Raw genomic sequence first — 20,844 nt, forward strand, 5'->3', positions numbered from 1 at the left:
ATCTGTAAAATGAAGGGATTAGAGCAGATGACTTTGAGGGTCTCTTCCAAGTGTAACTCTGGATTTCACTCTAAAATTATAATCAAATTGTAACTTTTTTTTTATAAAAGCAGGGGAAGGTGTGAATTTAAATGTCTGCTCTTCAAGTCTTCCTTCTGAGCTAAAATCCATCTCTATCCATATCTATATCTATACATAGTTGTGAAATAAATATTTGAATGATTTTTCTCACTTTAATTGTAAAAATAGGACAAAGAAGGGGATTTCCGAATCTAAATGTGAGATGTTGATTGTGTAAATTTAAAGGCAAAAGTTTGGCCTTCTTGAAAGGAATTTATTCACCATCCCTCCGAATAAGCTTGCCCAGCAAATGTAGTCTGTTAAGTGTCTATACCTTTATTTATATAGGTCTTTGCCTGTCAATATCCTTTTCTATTGTGGAATTAATGCCACTGGATTTCAGCTCTGATGCAGAGGTTGCTCCTCACAGAAAGGTGAATATTCCCTATTTGCAGCTCACTTGGGATTTATGTTTTATGCATGTACCTCAGTTTTATATCCTGAAACAAAATCCTTCCATTTTTAAAATACCACTTTTTTTGGGGGGGGGGAGGGGGGATTTCTCTAAAACTAGAATGAATACATGTTTTTGTCAGAAGATATTAGAAATTGATACCTATCTTCCTTCCTCTCCTGTCTAAAATCCTCTGTTCCTCTCCTCAGCTCACGACAGTGAACCCTGGTCATTTTAATCCATTCTTTGTAAAACATTAATTGGATACGTAGAAGCACAGAAAACCTAATAGGTATTTTTCTTTTTTTTTTTAATGATGGAAAGGGCATCAGAGATCATTCAGTTAAACCCTTTTTATTACACCAGTGAGGAACTGAAGACCCAGAGGTTAAGTGGCTTACCCAAAGTTATTCAGTGAATGAGTGAAAATATTGTTTTAGAAGGAAACTCAGACTGAATAAAAGGAGGGCTAAATCCATTCTTTATTTTCTCTACTTGTATAATTCCATATTTTGACCCAAGCATAGCTGTGTCTATAAGATGGGATTCCCTATTCTTTGGTTGGCATGTCATGTCTAATGAATGCTGAGCAGTTTGTGGGGTGTGTCTGGTAGTATCATAAATGGACCATAACCCAAAGAATAGAGTAGGATAGGACAGAGGCTTCCAAAATGTGTTCTGTGACAACTAGTTCAGTGAAATGACCCACCAAAAGGGCTCTGCATCAAGTAAATTGACGTAGACGCTCTCCTTGAATGATCTTTAGCCAGGCTTTTCTGGGCTGTCTTGTCCACTAGACCTTGACCTTGTTCCCTCCTTTGCCCTCCAACCCCTTCACCCTACCTAGCCCAGTTGAAGCAAAAATCCTGCTAAGTCACTTTAGCGATAATTTCCCACCCTTAATACCTGATTGCCTTTTAAGTCAGTTTAGCTATAATCTTCACCCTTGGTGTTGCCTCTTAGTACTTTTCCATCTATGTACCCCCTCTCTCTGCTCACTGGCTATAAATCTCCAGTTTGGCTATTTTTCCTGTATTAGGAGTTGAGCCCAATCTCTCTCCTCTATTGCAAAGACCCCACTGTAAAAGTCTTGCATAAAGTCTTCCTTACCATTATAACAAGGGCCAGAATACTGTTTTTAAACAAAATACAATGAAATACTACTACACATTATGCTTTAAAGGGGATCCATTATACATGTAGCCGCTTTAGTCTCTGAGAAGTTCTACAATAGAGAAGACTGTTTACCACTGTTTAACCTATTATTGCTAAGTCACTTGGCCTTTTTTCTCGAAAGATTATATATTAACATCCATGTGATTTAGTTCCCATATAATTCATTTTGTGATCAGAGGCAGTCTCCACGTCTCCTGTCATTATCATCAGCCTCTTGTTTTCCAAGCCTGCATACTTCTAAAGGTATCGATGGAGAACACAGACAGGAAGACAGACGGAGGCTGGTCAGGACTTCCTGCCATACTTGTGAGGAAGTCCAGTGCCCTGAGCTGTTTACGTGTTCATACTTAAGCATATGCCTCATGATAGAAAATGAGCTTGTAACCAGGGGTTCATGTATAGAAAGTAAAGAGAGAAATTTTAACTATTGTACTTTATATATATTTATGTTTGTAAGTTTTGCCTTCCTTTCTAACATACCTACGTTTATTTTCATTTTTTGTTTGTTTTTGTTCTGTTTTGTTTTTGTTTTTTGCGGTACGCGGGCCTCTCACTATTGTGGCCTCACCTGTTGCGGAGCACAGTCTCTGGACGCGCAGGCTCAGCGGCCATGGCTCATGGGCCCAGCCACTCGGCGGCATGTGGGATCTTCCCGGTCCGGAGAAAGAACCCATGTCCCCTGCATCGGCAGGCGGACTCTCAACCACTGCGCCACCAGGGAAGCCCCCTACGTTTATTTTCATAAAATTATGTTTCCTTTCAAAAGGAAAGGAAACATAATTTTATGAAAATTATGATCCAGTGATCCAATGATCTCCTGTATTCTCTGGCATATAGACCCACATATCTTTGAGGAAATGCAGAGAAGGCAGAGGCAAGACAACAGATGTAATTAGAAAATGTGGTATGGTTTCCCACTCTGCTTCCTTTTAGTTGTGTGCTCTTGGTCTGTCTAATCATCTGCCTTATGTGAGGCCACACAGCTCCAGCCAGATGGGGACAATCGGAGCTGCTCTGCCTGCCACACGATGTTGTTATGACCTCAGAGGCGGTAGCATATGGGAAAATTGTATAGAGTGCTTTGCAGACATAAGGCTCTGTGATTATTGTGTCAGATAGATGGCAAAACTGGGGCCTCATTCTTTTCCAAATTTGCTTTCAGGAGGACACTTGGCCTTGTGATATCTGGGCAGAATGATTATTAGTAAAAGTGCTTCCTTGTAATTGAATCAAACAAAACAGTGGGGACAGGAGGCTGTATATCAGACCTGATCCACTAAATTGTAAGAGATGTTTTGAGTTGTATAAAAACACTGTAGACACATCTGGTGATATTATCATCTCATTTTGTGAATGAAAACTTCATATCATATTGAAAGCTTCTCTAGGACAGAAATGTCCTCCAGATGTATTTTCAAAAAAGGCCTTAAGGGCTTCCCTGGTGGCACAGTGGTTGAGAGTCCGCCTGCCGATGCAGGGGACACGGGTTCGTGCCCCGGTCTGGGAAGATCCCACATGCTGCGGAGCGGCTGGGCCCGTGGGCCATGGCCGCTGGGCTTTTGCATCCGGAGCCTGCGCTCCGCAACGAGAGAGGCCACAACAGTGAGAGGCCCACGTACTGCCAAAAAAACAAAAAACAAAACAAAACAAAAAACAAAACAAAACAAAACAAAAAAGGCCTTAAAGATCGCATTAAAAAATCGTAGGATTAAATGGCTTCTTTCCATTGAAGTTGCTAATGTTCTTACTGGTACTCTTTCTGAGGAACAAGAACACTCCCTATTGATTCAAAGGAAAAGAAAACTTGTTAGCTAACATCTTGTATAGGTGGGGGTGGGAATGGGTGGGTATAAGGTTATCTTAATATAATCTCATGTATATGTCAAAGGACAACAGCATGTGAAGGGGAAGTGCTAAATGGGAGTCATGATATTGGGGTATTTAATTCAATCAACCCATGTTTATTGAACACTTTCTCTTTACCTGGCTAGCCGTTAGATTAATAATGGGCACCACAGAACATGGAGGCCCTGGCATTATGGAGCTTCTATCAGATAGTAGGGGTGGGGAAGCCATGATTAACTGAGGTGAATTGAATCCGAGGATGGGAGGATATGATTGCTTGAATGGGTCAGGATGTGGAAGAAAAATGCTTGAATAGGATTACCTAGGATTTATCCCAAAGTATGACACTGCACAGCTGTGATATGGGCAGAAAACAAAAGGCATTTCTGGTTATGAAATTCCCTACATTTTAAAGTAATTCCAGAGCATGCCGGAAAAAGACACTGGAAAGAACACTTAAGGCAGAAATCGAATCTAGACTCAATTTTGCTCTTAATGAGGTTGTAGCCTTGCTCAAGTCCCTCAGCTTTAGTATTTGTCATCAAATTTGAACTAGACATTTTCTAAGCTCCTATCCATATCATATATTCCATTATTTGATGATTCTGTGACTATTATTCCTGATATTTCACTCAAATTAAGTGTTCACATTTTTCTTCACTAGAATTCATTATGAAAAATGACAAAATTTATTGATTGACAAGCTAGATTAAAAATATCTGGATAATTGTCTTTGGGGAGGGATAAAGTTTTTATTATTATTATTTTTAAAACATAATCACTTCTGTGGTAAACAGGACACCTTCCTGCTATTCCCACACAAATTTTATATCATGCACTGAGGTTACCACTATGTAATAGCCTGCAAATTACAGTTAATGAGTGGTGCTGAACAATTGCCGATAGGGCCAGGAGGTCTGCTCTGACATTGCTTTTCTCTGCATGGGAACAGATTTGATTTTTTTTTTTTTTCTTTTTTCTTCATCCACACAAGTGACTCAGCTTGCTTGGGGAAAAATAATCCAAAACACAATATTGTCTTAGGCTCAAATAATGAATGACTTGTGTACTGCTTACTATAATTATTGTATTGATATTCTAAACTAAGCTTGTCAAGCACCCTTAATTAAAGCTAAGGCAGGGAGGTGTGGAGTTTGATCTGTAACTATAGAGAAGTGGATGATATCTGTTAAAGAAAGCCAGTGTAGGGAGGGGACGTTTGGGGCTAACTGGAGATGCATAGTACCATTGACAACTAAGAAAGACAAGCTTTTAGTGTTTACAGTGTATAATGATTACTAAGCAGTCCACCAGTAATCTTTAATCCATAGATCTCCAAGCATCTTAAACACATTGATTTATTAAATGTGTCCTCTGCAACAGTAATGTCTTCAAAATTAAATCACTTAACCTCTCACTTCAACATTGTTACTGTTATCTGCTGCAGTATCTACATGACACTGAAACAAGAAGCCAAGGCAGTCAATTCATTAAAAATAAATAAATAAATAAGTCAGACTTGTTAATTGCACTATGTCAAATTAGTTAATTGGCACCGTGTCCATCAAACAAGGGACTTTCTGGATGAATTATTCTTTTCTCAGCTTGATTTGGTCTGATTCAGAATCTGAGAGGGTCTTGTTGTAATCTTTTGTTTTTGTAAATTTTGGAACTAGGACAGGTTCTTTTACTTTTATTATCTATGTTTTACAATAATTAGTAAAAATGGTGTTTTATACATCTTTGAGGGATGATAATTAATGCTAAAAATGTTGAATTTTGTAATGCATTTAGTTAAAATGTTAGACCTAATTTAAGTTCTCAGATGTCTAAATGATAAAAGAGATTATGTTCCTTAAACCTGCATTTTATTGTGTTATTTTACTGAGTTTTAAATGAAGCAAGCAAAAACTTTCAAGCGAACTCCTTTATTGAGTTTTCAGAAGGTGCTACGATTTCCCAATAGATCTAAGTAAAGTTCTCTTATTGGGTTGTAGTGGAAATCATTACATAAAAATTAAGGAAATATCACACTTCTGATATTTTAAGTCACCAGTATTCCTTCTATATATATACCTAATTTCAATGAATGTATCAAATCTTAATAGAAACAAAAAAATAATCTGTGGCAACAGAGCTTTGACTAGGTAGAAGGGTACCCTCTAGGAAGAATCTGTTTTTAATCAAGTAAAAGCAAAAATGACATATACTGGGCTTCTGACAAGTCTCTAGGATCCCTGGGATGAAATTATTTGCATTAACTTAGTATTAGTGAGGGGCTTTGCTATTGCCACTACCAATGATTCTTATAATGGAAGCTATGAACATACACCCATGCATCATGAGCTGACAGCATTCAAAGGTTGATTTTACTAAAACTTGCTTAATAGAACTAAAAGGGATCTCAGGATACATGCAATTATACATCTTCCTTTTAGGATCAGGAAACGGAGGTCCATAGAAGTTATGATTTGGGGCTCTGATGTTAAGGATGTTGCTAATAATAATTCATATTTATAGATAATTTACTGTATATAGTAGGGAATACTATACTGTATACTGTATATAGTAGGGAATAGTGGTTAAAAATGCAAGTCCTAGAGTCAGACTACCTAAGTTCAAATCCCAGGTTTACCATGACCTAGCAAAGCATCAACTATCTTACCTGTAGATGGGAGCTAGACGAAGTGCATACCTCATTTGATCAGAGGCTTAAATACTGTCATGCATGTGAAGTTTTGGCAGTGTATTATATAGAGAGCCCTCAATAAAACATTAACAATTATTTTGTGCCAGATTTATCAATGACTGTACAAAGTGGTCATTATTATTCTCATTTTACAATTAAGGAAACTGAGTCTCAGAGATTTTTAATTATTTGGCCCAGGGGACATAGCTAGTAAATGATAGCATGATTGTTATCCCAAACAGAAGAAGACGATTATAGAGATTCTTACAGCCTCATTCTTAACATCTTTAATATAATTACTAATGTTTTGATGAAAATAAATTTCTTGGGGTCCTTCCAGGGAACACAATGAGCAGTGGGTGAAAAGAATGTACAGATTAATCCAACATTCCTATTCTCCTAAGCCTTTGGATTCTTTTCTCTACACTGCAATGTAAGTCAACAATGAGTCCGTGTTAGTCTACCAACTAGGGAAACTGTGAGAACCATGGCCAGCTGTTTATGTTAACACCTCAAATTCAGAATCTCTGGTATATGTACAGTTATTCATGGATTCAGATAAATCCAAGGTAATCTTCCTTCTTCCCTATCCTAGCACTCTTGGAATATATATATATATATGTCTCTATATCAGTATACAGATATAACCTCATGTTTATAAATTGCTGAAACCCATCTTATGTATATGTATACTAGCTCTTTCTGTGTAGGTCTTTGAAATCCTTTCCTTAAATTATTCTGGAATCTGATTCTAGCCAAGGGTCTGGAAGCAATGTTGCATACTGGCATTGGGTACTGAAAGCATTAGCATCCCCTTGAAAGAGCACTGCCTTGAATTAGCTCATTAAAGGTATTCAAGCAAAGTATGTTGTCTCTTCAGACGCAAGAGTCCTGTAAAGGATGTCAGTGAGATTTAGAGTGTCAAGGTACTCATATTCATCTACATCTACCCAATATCCCCATTCCATTCCTCAAGGTACTACTACCCTTTTCCAAACTGTGGCCGAGCTTTCATATGTGACCTGGTAGGTCTATGAATTCATTTGGTTTTCCAACCTGCAGAATCAAAAGTTGACTTCTCTTTTTCAGATAGATCAACCCTAAAACCTGTAAAAGGCAATATTTCTTTAGGGCAGTCGTAGAAGTTCTATATGGTTTTCTGACCATATCATGAGCTGCAAATTGAAAGTACTGGTCTTGACATTTTCTTCTTGAATGCTCTCCAGTGCAATCAGAATTAGCCATGCTACTTTACGACCCTTGAGTGCCTTGCAACCTACATTATACTGTTGCAGAAGCTACTTGATCTGTTTCATTTAAGGCTTCTACAGGTAATAATTTAAATAGCTATTTAACACTGAGTGATTTGGAACATCACTATGCTATTTTCTGCTCTACAATATTGTGGGCACTTCCTTGAACCCTAACCATTAAAGATTAACTATCCTACCTCACCACCGTTGAAGGTTTCTTTTCTGGAATTAATTCTGGTAACAAATATTGTATTTGAGATTGATCAGAACAAAATCATACACCCCTCTAGGTATTCCTAGAGGAATAGATGGGATATAATACAGGAAATTGGGTACTTATAGGGCAGTTGGCAAGAGTGGAGGATCAAAGTTCAGGGAAACTACCAATATCTCACATTTGCTGTGAATTTTTATTTTTATTCAGAATGGCAAGAAATTTTAGAAACTAAAGGAATAATCACTATAGCTTACAGCCTAGAATCAGATGATTTGCTAAAGGGTTCCTGTAAATTTGCACATTTGAATCTACCCACCTGCTCATTGTTGCTGGCGTAGCAACAATATTGCTTCTGCCTGCCTTTCACTTTTCAGTCTAATTTGCATGACTTTCATTGCTAGACGATAAGCTAGACACGCGCTGGCAGAATATTTTCATATAGGTTATAAGTGGGGGGTTAGTTACGTATTGCATATAGTTTTTAGCTCTTAATTCACGACCTGGCAATTGATAAAAATGCTTACTAATTACTAGCTGTTGCTATTGTAACTCTTCTTCAGCAATATCACATATAATTAACTACCTCTTTAACTGTTGTAAGTATATATAACTACTGTAGTATAAAGACTATCAAGATATACAGTAGCAGATTGGTTAATTAAAGCCCCCTTCTCTTGTATTAATAGAGTCCTAAGTCCTCTTAATCGAAGAATGCTCTTTGTCTGAGGTATCATTCTAAGGTAATGCAATATTCTTCTTTAACTTCTGAAGACATAGGAAGGAAAGTCTTTTAAAACTTGTTTTCCAAAGGTACAATCATAGAATAGCTGCTACTTTACACACAGGATCACATTTAATTCTTCCCAAGTATATCATGAGGCAAATACTTCTGTGTTCTGCAGGTAGATAAATTGTGGACCACTTGAACTGAGTAGCAGGTACAAACTTACAGAGTTATTAAGCAGTACAACTGCAGCGTCTAAACTCCCAGCTGCTACATGATTTTACTTTTTAGAGTACAGATAAAATTACATTTCCAGACTCCTACCATTAAATCTTGTTTTCTCCCAGAACCTAAAATAACTCTCCCCCTCCCTCCCTCTCCCTCCCTCCCTCTCTCTCTTTCTATCTCTCTCCCTCTATCTCTATCTCTCTCTTAAAGAATCCTTTCCTAGTCTCATCTTTAACTTTGTAAACCTTTCCCACTTTTCCTCTGGGAATTGCAATCTTTTTCTTCCTCTCAACAGTTTCTCACTTTTTATTAGATTCCTTAGGCATTCCTCTCCTGGCAAAACAGTATGACTACAACATTACTACTTATGTATTTCAATTGTCCTCAAACACAACTGTTGACTACACAAAATGGCAACACTTAAATAATTAAGAACTCTTCATCACTTAGGAGAAAATGCTCTCTTATCGGACTTCTTTCTCACATTACAAAGAAATGCAACTGAGAGTTGCAAGTTAGTTATATCTATTCATAAGACAGGATCTAAACTTGAAAGTAGTAAAATGTAATTTTTAAAGTGTATTTCATAACTCAGTCTTGCCCATTAATTTAGGCTGACTTTTCCCTAATTGATACAAATTAATCAAGTCATACTTAACTCTCCCCATCGGTATGTACACACACACACACACACACACACTAGCAAATACATTTCATACAGATATAATTGCAATAGTTTTCTATTTTTTAATCTTTCTTCTGGCAATATTGCTCCATCCATCCATTAAAAATATAACGAAAGTACACCAGCTCCTTTTAACTATGCAGTGTTGATTGCATTCAATTAATTAAATAGAGAAAGAAAATGGTGCCCAATCACTTATTGAAATTATTGCTCAAGAGCTATATTTTTTTCTCTGGCTACCCCTAGAAATTCTTCCCAGAGGATGTAATACAAATTAGTCAGCTCCAAAGGGTTAATACAAACACCATCAAGCCACTCCTTTACCTGGCAAATTATATCACTCTTCAGCATGTGTCACTTGCACAACTTTTCAGCTCTTTCCTTCCTAAGATAATAGGCCCAGAAGCTGGATGCTGCTGCGCTTCGGCACCTGTCATTTTGACATTTCATGCTTTCTTTAGAAAAGCGAAGTTGGTAGAATGTGAGAAAAGTGGAACTTTGACAGGTTGTCAGAATATCTTGCAGCACAAACCAGCCTGCCAGCCAGCCTGTTTTCTGGTATATTTCAAAGTCTCCTAGCAAACGAACTGCAGTTACTGACTGAAGAACTTCTTAAGTAGGAAGATTCTTTACTTTTTACAGATTGAAATTAAATAATTTCACTTGAAATTGGTTTAAATTTTAGGTGGCTTACTTACAGTTGCATATCAACTAAAATATAACTTGGACAAGCCAAAACTGATAAAAGTATCTTAACTGTTTCTTTTATTTGAATTTAATAGTCTTTGATTGAGGACGGGCATCTATAAGTCCAAAACAGTCCATGAAATGACCTTGAGCTTGCAACCAGTGAATAGTTAGTGTCTCGTTCAAACTAAAAGGGTCTGGCATGCAGGCACAAGCAAGGCAGCAGGGAAAAATAGGTCAGGAACTATGCCTTTAAAAATACTACCAACAAAAGGAATAAGAATGTAGGTTAGCTGTGATAAGCTATGGGAAATGGTCATGCAGACAAATGGTCTATATAAAATATGTTAGTGAGGGCAAGATCTCCTATCAACTACACTTCAGCTGGAAATGTTTCCAGCTGCACAGACTGCCTCAGAAGGAAAAACAAATTGTACAATATAGTAGAGTCAAATTATTGATGCAAAAAGTATTTTATTTCTTTTATCTGAACTTGATACCAAGAAAAGTAAAAAGGAATGAAGAAAATGTTATGTAACTCTCCTAGAATTCCTGGTATCGTTATTTAGAGATAATTCTGACTTTCCTAATATCAGTGTTTTCAGATCGCCCTCCCCATCACAAGATAGGAACTGTAAACCAGTATGTAGTTCACTCTCGTACAATTTGTATGTCTTTCTATGCGTATCTTTTTTTTTTTTTTTTTTTTTTTTTTGGCTGTGTTGGGTCTTCGTTGCTGTGCATGGGCTCTCTCGAGTTGCAGCGAGCAGGGGTTACTCTTTGCTTTGGTGCGTGGGCTTCTCATTGCGGTGGCTTCTCTTGTTGGGGAGCACTGGCTCTAGGCGCACAGGCTTCAATAGTTGTGGCATGTGGGCTCAGTAGTTGTGGCACACGGGCTTAGTTGCTCCACGGCATGTGGGATATTCCTGGACCAGGGATCAAACCCACTTCCTCTGCATTGGTAGGTGGATTTCTAACTACTGTGCCACCAGTGAAGTCCCTCTATGTATATCTTTGAAACTACTTTTAAAAAGGAAAATTATTTGGGTTTTATTTAATTGAGACTTTATGGCATCTAGGGAATAAATGCCAACAGTTAATGTTCATCTAACTTCTTCAATAAACCTTACATCTGTGAATATTTTTAATAATACACATTGCTAAAGTCACTGTATTATATGTAATAGTCTTCATCTGTATGACACAGTGTACTCCTCTAGATGTTATATCCCCCTTTTCTATCTGACACAGGATTTAAAGATATGATAACCTGCCCCATATACACTGTCTTCTAAGGGAATCTTCCTGAAACACAATTGTTACTGTCTAAATGACTCTGTTTTACACTGTGACTCCCCTGACACATTCAAACATTGTTTAAAAAAAAGGATGGGGCTTCCCTGGTGGCGCAGTGGTTGAGAGTCCGCCTGCCGATGCAGGGGACACGGGTTCGTGCCCCGGTCCGGGAAGATCCCACATGCCGTGGAGCGGCTGAGCCTGTGAGCAATGGCCGCTGAGCCTGCGCGTCCAGAGCCTGTGCTCCGCAACGGGAGAGGCCGCAGCAGTGAGAGGCCCGTGTACCGCAAAAAAAAAAAAAAGGATGATTACTGGCAAAGGCTAGCCCCAAATCTCCTTGATAACAAACAAATAAACAAAACGGTTAGCTGCAACAAAGCATTTACCAGGTAGAAATGGAGCATAATCAATAAGAATGCCTCGAATTTGAGTGTGTCTGGCCTGGCAAATCAGCTCTCCATGTGAAAGATCAGTGATGGCATAGGAGGTAAGGTAATCAATGGTTAGCTAAATCAGTTGGCAGATAGAGGATATGTGCAAGGAAAAGGAGAGATGCCATGACAGAAAAAGGCTGCTCTCCAAGGTCCTGACAAGTTTTAAGTAATGTCCATTCTTATTATAAGCATTTCTCCTGAAGCAACTTGAGTGGACTTGTTCCTTAATACCAATAAACAACTGATTATAACAGACCTATCTAAGCAAATGTGAGCCTATCCATAAAAATCATTATCCTTTACATTTGAAGATTATATTTCTGAACATTCTAGTATTCACCTGATGGCAAAATATGATGCATTTGCCTAAGTCCTTTCAATCCTATTCATATACATTAACCTCTTACTTGGAGGACCTTGTTTTTTTAATTTATTTCCTTTTTTAATTTTTGCATTAACTCTCTCTTCTGCAACTCAGCCTCTTTTTGTTGGTGGGCATGCACTCTGTTTTCTATCTTAGGATGATTCACTCCCTCTCTTATATAGAGACCTTTACCTATTTTGTATGGTAAAAAAAAAATACATATATTGTGTTGCTTGTTTGTTATTTTTTTTTATTATGCAATAGGTTTATTATTGTTTGTTTTTAACACCTTTATTGGGGTATAATTGCTTTACAATGGTGTTTTAGTTTCTGCTTTATAACAAAGTGAATCAGTTATACATATACATATGTTCCCATATATCTTCCCTCTTGCATCTCCCTCCCTCCCACCCTCCCTATGCCACCCCTCCAGGCGGTCACAGAGCAGTGAGCTGATATCCCTGTGCTATGCGGCTGCTTCCCACTAGCTAGCTATTTTACGTTTGGTAGTGTATATATGTCCATGCCTCTCTCTCGCTTTGTCACAGCTCACCCTTCCCGCTCCCCATATCCTCAAGCCCGTTCTCCAGTAGGTCTGTGTCTTTATTCCTGTCTTACCCCTAGGTTCTTCATGACATTTTTTTTCTTAAATTCCAAATATATGTGTTAGCATACAGTATTTGTCTTTCTCTTTCTGACTTACTTCACTCTGTATAACAGATTCTAGGTCTATCCACCTCACTACATATAGCTCAATTTCATTTCTTTTTATGGCTGAGTAATATTCCATTGTATATATGTGCCACATCTTCTTTATCCATTCATCCGATGATGGGCACTTAGGTTGTTTCCATCTCTGGGCTATTGTAAATAGAGCTGCAATGAACATTTTGGTACATGACTCTCTTTGAATTATGGTTTTCTCAGGGTATATGCCCAGTAGTGGGATTGCTGGGTCATATGGTAGTTCTATTTGTAGCTTTTTAAGGAACCTCCATACTGTTCTCCACAGTGGCTGTACCAGTTCACATTCCCACCAACAGTGTAAGAGGGTTCCCTTTTCTCCACACCCTCTCCAGCATTTATTGTTTCTAGATTTTTTGATGATGGCCATTCTGACTGGTGTGAGATGATACCTCATTGTAGTTTTGATTTGCATTTCCCTAATGATTAATGATGTTGAGCATTCTTTCATGTGTTTGTTGGCAGTCTGTATATCTTCTTTGGAGAAATGTCTATTTAGGTCTTCTGCCCATTTTTGGATTGGGTTGTTTGTTTTTTTGTTATTAAGCTGCATGAGCTGCTTATAAATTTTGGAGATTAATCCTTTGTCAGTTGCTTCATTTGCAAATATTTTCTCCCATTCTGAGGGTTGTCTTGGTCTTGTTTATGGTTTCCTTTGCTGTGCAAAAGCTTTGAAGTTTCATTAGGTCCCATTTGTTTATTTTTGTTTTTATTTCCATTTCTCTAGGAGGTGGGTCAAAAAGGACCTTGCTGTGATTTATGTCATAGAGTGTCCTGCCTATGTTTTCCTCTAAGAGTTTGATAGTTTCTGGCCTTACATTTAGGTCTTTAATCCATTTTGATCTTATTTTTGTGTATGGTGTTAAGGAGTGATCTAATCTCATACTTTTACATGTAGCTGTCCAGTTTTCCCAGCACCACTTATTGAAGAGGCTGTCCTTTCTCCACTGTACATTCCTGCCACCTTTATCAAAGATAAGGTGTCCATATGTGCGTGGGTTTATCTATTTTTTTATTTCCTCTTTGATCTCTTCAGTGATCACTTTGTTATTAAGTAGTGTATTGTTTAGCCTCCATGTGTTTGTATTTTTTACAGATCTTTTCCTGTAATTAATATCTAGTCTCATGGCGTTGTGGTCGGAAAAGATACTTGATACAATTTCAATTTTCTTACATTTACCAAGGCTTAATTTGTGACCCAAGATATGATCTATCCTGGAGAATGTTTCATGAGCACTTGAGAAAAATGTGTATTCTGTTGTTTTTGGATGGAGTGTCCTATAAAAATCAATTAAGTCCATCTTGTTTAATGTATCATTTAAAGCTTGTGTTTCCTTATTTATTTTCATTTTGGATAATCTGTCCATTGGTGAAAGTGGGGTGTTAAAGTCCCCTACTATGAATGTGTTACTGTCGATTTCCCCTTTTATGGGTGTTAGTATTTGCCTTATGTATTGAGGTGCTCCTATGTTGGGTGCATAAATATTTACAATTGTTATATCTTCTTCTTGGATCGATCCCTTGATCATTATGTAGTGTCATTCTTTGTTTCTTCTAATAGTCTTTATTTTAAAGTCTATTTTGTCTGATATGAGAATTGCTACTCCAGCTTTCTTTTGATTTCCATTTGCATGGAATATCTTTTTCCATCCCCTTACTTTCAGTCTGTATCTGTCTCTAGGTCTGAAGTGGGTCTCTTGTAGACAGCATATATATGGGTCTTGTTTTTGTATCCATTCAGCCAATCTGTGTCTTTTGGTGGGAGCATTTAGTCCATTTACATTTAAGGTAATTATCGATATGTATGTTCCTATTCCCATTTTCTATATTGTTTTGGGTTCGTTATTATAGGTCTTTTCCTTCTCTTGTGTTCCTTGTCTAGAGAAGTTCCTTTAGCATTTGCTGTAAAGCTGGTTTGGTGGTGCTAAACTCTCTCAGCTTTTGCTTGTCTGTAAAGGTTTTAATTTCTCCATCAAATCTGAATGAGATCCTTGCTGGGTAAAGTAGCCTTGGTTGCAGGTTTTTCTCCTTCATCACTTTCAGTATGTCCTGCCACTCCCTTCTGGCTTGCAGAGTTTCTGCTGAGATCAGCTGTTAACCTTATGGGGATTCCCTTGTGTGCTATTTGTTGTTTTTCCCTTACTGCTTTTAATATGCTTTCTTTGTATTTAATTTTTGACAGTTTGATTAATATGTGTCTTGGCGTTTTTCTCCTTGGATTTATCCTGTATGGGACTCTCTGTGCTTCCTGGACTTGATTAACTATTTCCTTTCCCATATTAGGGAAGTTTTCAACTATAATCTCTTCAAATATTTTCTCAGTCCCTTTCTTTTTCTCTTCTTCTTCTGGAACCCCTATAATTTGAATGTTGGTGCGTTTAATGTTGTCCCAGAGGTCTCTGGGACTGTCCTCAGTTCTTTTCACTCTTTTTTCTTTATTCTGCTCTGCAGCAGTTATTTCCACTATTTTATCTTCCAGGTCACTTATCCATTCTTCTGCCTCAGTTATTGTGCTATTGATCCCATCTAGAGTCTTTTCCATTTCATTTATTGTGTTGTTCATCATTGTTTGTTTCATCTTTAGTTCTTCTAGGTCCTTGTTAAATGTTTCTTGCAGTTTGTCCATTCTATTTCCAAGATTTTGGATCATCTTTACTATCATTATTCTGAATTCTTTTTCAGGTAGACTGCCTATTTCCTCTTCATTTGTTAGGTCTGGTGGGTTTTTATCTTGCTCCTTCATCTGCTGTGTGTTCTTCTGTCTTCTCATTTTGCTTATCTTACTGTGTTTGGGGTCTCCTTTTTGCAGCCTGCAGGTTCGTAGTTCCCGTTGTTTTTGATGTCTGTCCCCAGTGGCTAAGGTTGGTTCAGTGGGTTGTGTAGGCTTCCTGGTGGAGGGGACTAGTGCCTGTGTTCTGGTGGATGAGGCTGGATCTTGTCTCTCTAGTGGGAAGGTCCACGTCTGGTGGTGTGTTTTGGGGTGTCTGTGTACTTATTATGATTTTAGGCAGCCTCTCTGCTAATGGGTGGTGTTGTGTTCCTGTTTTGCTAGTTGTTTGGCATAGGTTGTCCAGCACTGTAGCTTGCTGGTCGTTGAGTGAAGCTGGGCGCTGGTGTTAAGATGGAGATCTCTGGGAGATTTTTGCCGTTTGATATTATGTGGAGCTGGGAGGTCTCTTGTTGACCAGTGACCTGAAGTTGGCTCTCCCACCTCAGAGGCACAGCACTGACTCCTGGCTGCAGCACCAAGAGCCTTTCATCCACACGGCTCAGAATAAAAGGGAGAAAAAGTAGAGAGAAAGAATTAGTACAAGTAGGAAGAAAGAAAGAAAGAAAGAAAGGAGGGAAGGAAGGAAGGAAGAAGGAAAGAAGGAAAGAAAGGAGGGAGGGAGGGAGGAAGGAAGGAAGGAGGGAAGGAAGGAAAAAAGAAAGAAAGAAAGAAGATACAGTAAAATAAAATAAGGTAAAGTATAATAAAGTTATTAAATTAAAAAATAATTATTTAGGAAAAAAAAAAAGGGACGGATAGAACCTTAGGACAAATGGTGGAAGCAAAGCTATATAGACAAAATCTTACACAGAAGCATACACATACACCCTCACAAAAAGAGGTAAAGGGGAAGAAATCATAAATATTGCTCTCAAAGTCTACCTCCTCAGTTTGGGATGATTCGTTGTCTTTTGGGAGGTCTGAGGTCTTCTGCCAGCATTCAGTAAGTGTTCTGTAGGAGTTGCTCCACGTGTAGATGTATTTCTGGTGTATCTCTGTTTGTTATTTTTTTAATGAGGCGTGTATGTGTCAGAAAGTCCTAGGCTGTGATTCAGGGGACCCAGATTCTAGTTCTTTCTACAAATATGGGACCTGAAAAGTATCACTTCACTTTTTGATTGCTAGTTTTCTTATCTATACAATTGTAATAATATTACTGACTCATAGTTTGTTGTGCAGTTTAAATGGAATTGCATGCGCGAAATTTCTTACCATGATATCTGAAAATTAGCTGATGTGTAATAACACGTGAGGAATTTAGACCTGAGAGACTTTGTTCAACCTTTGAGGTATATCATCAGGAAATCTTATACTTTTCTTTATTCCTCCAATTCCTGAGCATAACCTGTATGTATGTATGTATATATATATATATATATATATATATATATATATATAAATTCTCCCATTGAGTTTCTGTCCCTTGGAATATGTTTATTTAATAGGTAATGACAGTTAACTTACATTAAGTACTCCTTATGTGCTATAAATTTCATTTTGAAATACTGCAAAAACCTGTGGAGGTCTCATCACTCTTATTTCACCACTAAGGAAACTGAGACAATGACTATTTAAGTAAAGGACCCAACTATGAGTAATTGGAAGAGTCAGTGTTCAGATACTTGTGGATTTGATTTATGAGCCTGGACCTTTAACTACTAAGCTTCCTGCCCATTTGCTTCTCCACATTTTATCCTTCTCCCACTGTCCACATTGTGTCCCACTTTCCAAAGTTTTCTGTTTGTAATTCTAACAGCCACAATCCTATGTATTTTATTATTTGATGTTCGATATGTTTTAGTCATGACACCCTAAATAGACTGTAGAAATTCAGGAAAGAGGTCGTGGTTAAAATGTTTATATACCTTTGGGAGTATACCAATAGCAAGGAGTATAGGTGGTGGAAACCTTCAATCTGTTGTAGGTCAGTCAGAAGCATAGGTAACAATCTGGGCTTGCAACTGACTTCTAAAGTAGGAGTGTATGTGTGTGTGTGTGTGTATGCACGCACATTCGCGTGGTCATGTGGGACTGAAATCTTAACCTGTGGACACTATGTCTTGGTGGATAGTGTCAGGATTGAGCTGAATTCTTAGGTACCAGCAGGCTGTCCAAGAATTGCTTGTTGGTATGGGGAAATTGCACCCCCTCACCCCAGAACATCCCAGAAATTTGGGTCCCAGAACACCTGCAAAATGCTTAATGTAGTGGTTTGCATTCACATGTGACCCATGAAGTTTCACATGAATTACAGTAAAAAAAAAAAATCACATGTTCTCTGTGGCGCTTTAAGAAAGCATAATCTTTCTTAGTGATACACCTTTTATCTGTGTTCCATCATTACACAACGTTTACTTGTTTCTGTTTCTCTCTTTTTCTGGGAAAGGGAGCAGTGGTGAGAGATGATTTTATGCTATTTTTGAACATCCAGTTCAAAAGAGGTTCTTTTTTTGGAATAAACAGAATTCTTGTACAGGTGATTTTATGGTGTCTAAGGAGAGACCTTCCAAACAAAATTTTGCCTCAGAAAACCACAGTCCTCAAATCAGTCATAACCTTCTCAGGCCTCTCAGATGATTTTGTGCTATATTATAATTACATTTGTCTCACCACTGAAACTTGAATCTCTTCAGAGCTAGTTCTACACCCATATTATTATTGTTATTTTTTTTTTTTTGTAAATCCCTTGATACAATGTTTGGTCCCATAGCAGGCACCCAATGAAATCTAATAGAATGAGTGAATTATGTACTGGCCTTAAAGCCTGATTCAGGTTCTGTGTGACTTTCCATGGCTCACTGAAAAAGATGATGAGATATTTGTGGATACTGGCCTCACTTCTTTCAAATCCTGTTGCATGAAACCCTGGTTTTACTTCTTCCTTATTTTCACTGTATCTCACCTTCTTCTCCCTTCATCAGCTCTGTCAATTTTCCCTAGATGCCAGAGGACAGAAAGGACTTGTTCTATCCAAATCAATATTTCTCCAAGTCGTTTTGCTTCATGCTTGAACCTCCTCTTTTGAAACTCAGAACTTAAGAATATGAATCCCCACTTCTTTGGACTCTGTCTGGTAAAGGTATCCACTTGACAAATTTCTTAGAGAGGAATGACTCACTAGGTAATAAGGAATAGAGTCAGGTGGAGGTGGGGAGCTGAGGTATAAATAAATAAATATATATATACACAACCATATATTACTATATATATAATATTATTACTATTGAATGAATGAAAATTTTCTATAATTTTAACAATAAAAATGCATAGTGTACTGTTAAAAGATTTATTTATAAAAGGTCTTAAATCATTAGCTCTTATGGCTAAGTAAGTGACCAAGACTTCATTGTTGAATCCCCAACTGAGACCTACCAGATTCATTGCAGAGTCTGATCATCTGCAAAAGGAAAAAAATAAAAGGTACAGCAGTCTAGTGACTGTGTCTGGGTTCCCTGCGCTTCATTCAATCCCAGTGTCCTCTTCCACATCTCTCAGTGCCTTCAGCTGGGTTATCTTCAGGGCAGGGAGACCTCAGTGATGGAACTTCCCCTGGTATCAGAGCATGACTACGGACCTCCTGTAGGAAAGATCAAGCTACCTTTCACCTACAAAATGTGTTTGTTCCAGTCTGAGAGGGCTGGAGTCTCTGTGATGCGGACATCATTAAAAAGTACAGATAAGCTAGAGGCAACTTTGGAGGTCCTCGTAGTAAAGTCAAAACAGTTTTTTTGTTAATAAAACTCATTTCATTCTGAAGGATTCCAAAGAGCCAGGGAAACTGTCTGGATTTTACAACAGTAAAATATTGATAACTGAAATCGTTCACTCTACCACATTACAGAAAGGAGGAAATTTAGGTCAAGGACACAGGGGTGGCCCCTGATCTTCTACAGTGCTATGTAGTCTTTAATGTTCACACAGAATTTGCTTTTTAAGGCATTATCTGAAAGATGCACACATTCTAAATTGTGCAACACTCAATTTATCTACCTTGGAAGGATGAATGGTCGAGTGAGTCCTGCTGAGATCTGAGTCTCTGCGCCCAGGGATTGGAAATGTTTGAACCAGCTGCTTAGCCCAATAAGCCAACTTTCCACCCTCCTACAGGACAGCCTCTCTGCAGAGGAGTTCAGCTTCACCAGTCATTTCCCCTTCCACCCTTAAATTTTCCAGAAACTAAACAGTAGTCAAAGGAAAAAGGTAAACAAAGCTCCCTCCTCAGAATTTTCTGTGAATCAGAGTGCGATTAAATTTTTGTGCTCTTTGTGGAAACATGACAAAGACCATAGAAGGCAGTTCAAGAATAATTTAATGCCTCTGATTCAATTTCTAGATGAAGGACAGAGGCTCTGGATGTTCATCTCTCAATGCCCAAATACAATTCTCATTGATTCTACCTCAGAAGTGTACACAAATGTATCTACTCTTCTCCATCTCAACTGCCGCCAGCATCATGCAAGCCATGGGTGTCTCCAGTGAATTAAACTTCCGAGACAGATTGTATCACCCCTCTTTTGTAAAACATTGTGATGTTTTTTATTTATTTAGAATAAAACACAGCCTTTACACAGCCTCCGAAGTCCTATATGTCCTGGCCTCAGACTATTTTTCTGACCTGATCTTCTACTGCTCCCTCCACTTAGTATACTTGAGGCACCACCACTTTCTTCTATTCCTCAGACACAGCAAGCTCATCCCCACTGTGGAGCCCAGGCACTAGCTATTCGTTCTGCCTCCAAAACTCCCAACCCCAAATTAAACGACTGTCTCTTTTTTTGTCAGCATTTTCAAGCTCAAGTCTTACCTTCTCCAAGGACCTTTACCTCACAATCCTACCTAATATTGTCTCCTCCCCTCCCCTGTTACTTTTATCACACAATCTTGTTGTTTTCCTAGTACCATGTATACTATCTGGGATTATTTTGTTTGCTTTGTTAATATAGTTTCACCCACCAAAAATTAATTTTCATATAAAGAGAAACCCGACCTCTCATGTTCACTGCAGTATCATTAGTGCACAGGACAATTCCTAGAGCCTAGTAAGTTTCAAAAATTTATTGAAGAGAGGCAAAAAGGGTGGAAAGAAGGATTAAGAGTCAGTCTTTGCTGTATAGTAAGTTCTGCTGCATAAAAATTACAATGCATTAGGTAATTTTTCATGATAAATTGTTTAGTGAAGAAAAGGGGTTAAAAAAACAATTTGTATAGTAACAGTGCT

This window comes from Delphinapterus leucas, chromosome 3, assembly GCF_059928025.1.
Source record: "Delphinapterus leucas isolate spDelLeu-1000000601 "Yukka" chromosome 3, BTC_Dleu_Yukka2, whole genome shotgun sequence".
In the NCBI taxonomy this organism is placed as follows: domain Eukaryota; kingdom Metazoa; phylum Chordata; class Mammalia; order Artiodactyla; family Monodontidae; genus Delphinapterus; species Delphinapterus leucas.